Source organism: Alligator sinensis, unplaced genomic scaffold (assembly GCF_000455745.1).
Source record: "Alligator sinensis unplaced genomic scaffold, ASM45574v1 scaffold428_1, whole genome shotgun sequence".
Taxonomy (NCBI): Eukaryota; Metazoa; Chordata; order Crocodylia; family Alligatoridae; genus Alligator; species Alligator sinensis.
This window is the reverse complement of record NW_005841919.1, coordinates 748,342-752,985: the sequence shown is the minus strand read 5'-3', so window position 1 is coordinate 752,985 and position 4,644 is coordinate 748,342.

The window sequence follows — 4,644 nt, the reverse complement described above, 5'->3', positions numbered from 1 at the left end:
GACCCCCATTACTTACCTTTGCACCCCTTGCCCTGATGGCGTCTCCTCGTCTTCCTGCAGCCCCCTCCCCCGGCGAGTCTAGTTTAAAGCTCGCCGTACGAGATCAGCCAACCTGGAAGAGAAGATACGCTTGCCATTAGGGGAGAGATGAAGCCCATCCCGCCCCAGCATTAGGTCCCCCATGACAATGGTTGTCATGGGGGACCTAATCTACCCTGACATCTGCTGGGAGGAGCAGTCAGCCAAATCCAACTATTCATGTAGGTTCTTAACCTGCATACAGGACCTTCACTTAATGCAGGAGGTATACAGTCCCACTAGGGGAAATGCCCTACTGAACTTGGTGTTGGCTACAGGAGATGATCTGGTAGGGGAGCTGCAGATTTGTGATCACCTTCAGGACAGTGACCACCATTCAACAGAATTCACCATACTGCATAGAGTAGGTAAGATAACTAGTAGGGTGGAAGTGCTTAACTTTAGGAAGGCTAACTTCAGTGTGCTCAGGAATTTAGTCAATGACACACTGCAGGATAGAAGTATTGGAGAGATTGGAGTCCAGGAAGGGTGGTCGTTCCTGAAGGAAGAAATCCTTTGGGCACAAAGGGAGATGATCCCAGTACAAGGGAAAGGGGGGAAAGGGACAGAAATCTTCCATGGCTAAACAGAGACATCCAGGGGAGCCTAAGGGCAAAAAATGAGGCATATAGGTAGTGGAAGCAGGGAGAAGCTACCAAGGAGGAGTGTACCTATTTGGCCCGCACTTGGAGGGAGGCATTTAGAAAGGCCAAAGCAACTATGGACCTAAGGCTAGCAGCACATTAAAGAAAACAAAAAGTCTTTTTTTTAAGTATGTAGGGAGTAAAAAGAAGGTCCAGGGCAGTATGAACCCCTACTGAATAAGCAGGAACAATTAGTGACAGATAGGCAGGGGACAAGGCTGAGCTGTCCAATGAGTTTTTTGCTTCCGTGTTCTTGAACAAGGGTCAAGATAAGTCTCTTAATAGGTTCTTAGTTGGCCATCAGAAGGACATGAGCCTACCAACTGTCGATGCTGACTTGGTGCAGAGTCACTTGGATGGACTGGATGAACTTCATTTAAGGGTAGCGAAGGAATTGGCCGGTGTCATAGCAGAACCACTGGCATGGCTGCTGGAGCACTTGTGGCTCTCTGGTCAGGTCCCGGAGGACTAGAAAAGGGCCACTGTGGGCCCTATTTTCAAGAAGGGGAGGAAGGAGGATCCAAGTAATTATAGGCCAGTCAGTCTCACCTCCATTCCTAGAAAAATCTTTGAAAAGATGATTCAGGATCATATCTGTGCAAGCCCAGCAGGAAAAAAATGCAGCAGGGCAACCAGCATGGATTTGTAGCAGGCAGATCATGCCTGATTAATCGGGTTTCATTTTATGACCAGGTCACAAAATGCTTAGATGCAAGAGTAGAGGTGGATGTCATTTTCTTAGATTTTAGGAAGGCCTTTGATGCCGTATCTCATCTGATTCTCATAAATAAATTAAGGGGCTGTGACTTAGATGTTTACACGGTCCAGTAGGTGGCAAATTAGCTTGGGAGTCGAACCCAGAGAGTGGTAGTAAATGGGTCAGTATCGACCTGGAAGGAGGTGGGTAGTGGGATCCCTCAGGGCTTGGTGCTTGGACCTGTAGTCTTCGATGTCTTCATCAGTGACTTGGATGTGGGTGTGAAGTGTACTGTGTCCAAGTTTGTGGATGATACTAAATTGTGGGGTGAAGTGAACAGTCCAGAGGGTAGGGAACAATTGCAGGCAGACCTAGACAGGTTGGAAAAGTGGGCAGAACACAATAGGATGCAGTACAACAAGGCCAAATGCAGCATGCTGCACCTAGGATATAAAACTATCCAGCACACCTACCGGCTAGGAAATGACCCTCTCAGCAGCACAGGAGCAGAAAGGGATCTCAGAGTCATAGTGGACTCCAAGATGAACATGAGCCATCAGTGTGATGAAATCATCAGCAAAGCTAACTGCATTTTATCATGCATCAGCAGATTCATGACAAATAGAACCAAGGACATGATACTTCCCCTCTATGCAGCATTGGTGAGACCGCAGTTGGAGTACTGCATCCAGTTTTGGGCACCATACTTTAAGAAGGATGTGGACACCCTTGAGAGGGTCCAGAGGAGGGCCACTCGTATGGTTAAGGCAGGGGTCGGCAACTAAATATTCAGGACCAATTCATTATTTTAATGCAAAAAACTGGCTGAAGAGCCAAGAAAATACATGAATTCTTTTGAAAACCTGGGGTGGGGGTGTTGGGAAACATGTATGGAGGGAATGGAAAGACTTTGCCTTCATTATCCCAGTTGTGGGAAAGCATATTAAAAATGCAGAAATTTTAAGATACTAAGTCCCATGAAGATGTGGATGTCTGCAGAGGACTGGAGGATTTATACAGTATCTCAGGCCTGCATGCTACTCTTCAGGTAATTCTTTTCCCCATGACTTTCTCAGTAAAATGAGATTTCGGCCTTTGAAGTCCTTGAGTTGATGTTCTTGACTTAGAGGAAAACAAAAGAAGGCAAGTGATTTTTTTTTTTTAAGTTTTTAGCTACTGGACCAGGGCAGCTTAAAAAATATAAACAAAGGTGTAAGATGATCACTTCAGTTCAAAGTTTGTCAAAACACAAAATCACAGGCTTATTTATGGCTCTATCCTATTGCTACCCAGAACTAGCTTCCCAGATTTCTGGAAACTAAACCCTCAGTCCCATAATATGCTTCCCCATTGTTGTCTTACCAGATAACAACAGAATCCAGTAGAAGAGTACATCAGTAGTTGGAATTCAAAAACGGATAAATGGTACTTTACTGAAAATACAAGGTCCAAGTTAAATACTGCCATACTCCTTGAATAATCCCATTGAATTGTGTAGAATCAGGGATTAACCTGCCCAGGTGCTTTTGAAAACCTCACTTGGTGCTAATCTGCAGTTTTGGCTCCTAAATGCCCTTTTAATGCCTGTCTCTGTAAATGCCTGGCCTTTTAGTGGCCCTTGCCATTGAACAGTTCTGAAATTTTACTTGTGTTGATCATGTTATGTTCAGCTCTGCTTTATTTTTTAAAAATTCACAAAACCGTCAATTATTTCCAATATGATCAAACAATCAGTTCTGAGTCCAGTTTTATAGCCTTGAAGAGAACACCAAAAGAACACAGTTCAAATCCCCAAGCTGTATTTTTTTATATATATGTTTTAGATTTCTTTACAAATTTTGCTGACAGGAATATTAGTTTTCAAAATGGTTGCTGTCATATTGAATGAAATAGTTTGAATGTTTGTAAAGGTTGCCCATTAGCCAGTTTCAGGAAGAAGATAGGATTTATCTCCTTATCTAGCTCATTGTTTCGGAGCTACGTGCAAAATGTCCTGACTTCACTTAAAGCCTTAATTTAAATTGTATCTTTAGAAGTTTTTTACAAAGAAAGCAAATATCCTGAATTCCGAGACATCAAAGCCTAAGGCCTTTTAACCAAATTGCTAAGAAAAGGGTATTTACAGTGATATGGAAGTCTCCCCAAGAATAATTTAAAAATGCTCAACAAAGGTAATTTCTGTTGAGTAAGATCCGAGCCCAAATTTGGGAGGTATGATAAGTTGAGTAGGAGGAGCCCAATGACGGCAGCTCACTCAATAAAAACCTGTAACTTACTGTCCCAATTTGGAGGTGACTTCACTTGCAGAACAATGAAGGAAGAATCGCAAGTGTAAACTCGGATTAGATTGATCACCTAATCCAACCTCTCCGTGAACACGAATCTCTTAGTTCACGCTGAAGCCGCGGAGCACCCGAAAGGAACTGAAGGAAGGGGACGTAGTCCTATCACTGGTGAGCCCAGCTCATTGAATCGTATTGCTGAGGCCAGCCTATTGAACCGTACTACTGAGGCCAACCCATTAAATCGTACTACTGAGAAATGAAACTATATTTTGGTATTTGGCTTCTCGGAATTCTAGGATTGTAAGTATATTATGAAAAATAACAGTATTGATTCAAATTTAACTTTTAGTTGTAATTGTAGTTGTTTTTGTAACACTAATTCTTATAGCATTGTTTGGGAAGGAAGTGCATTCGGAGCATTGTTTCTGATATATGTAATTATTGTGTTTTTAATGTTTGTGGTGTTTCTTAAAGCTAAGCAGTGTTATATACGTAGCAAAGAGTTTTAAAATAAAATTGTGTTGTATGAATTAAGTGTGTAATCATTGTGAAATCGTGCAATCAGCTAACTACTCCCCCAGCCACTGCATCAAAACGAATCAGTAAATTGTGTGGGATTTTCTCTATTCCATAACCCACTAGAGACAGTTGCATCCTTTGCAGATATAATACACTGTCCAGGACACTTCTGCATCACGGTATGATAACTTCCTTATTTACTGAAAACAAACCTTGTCTGCCTTTTCCTTTTTTTACTTTTGTAGCTGGTCTTTATTCTTTAGTATGCATTTTTAATCTGATGCATTTCAGTTCTTTTCAAGTGGGTAACACTTTAATTTGAGAAGCACACCTTTCACTAGCCCTGCAAATATTCACTTTTCTTTTTGCAATAACCTTGCTGATTATCAGGAATCTATATGCTCTATGCACATACTATCAG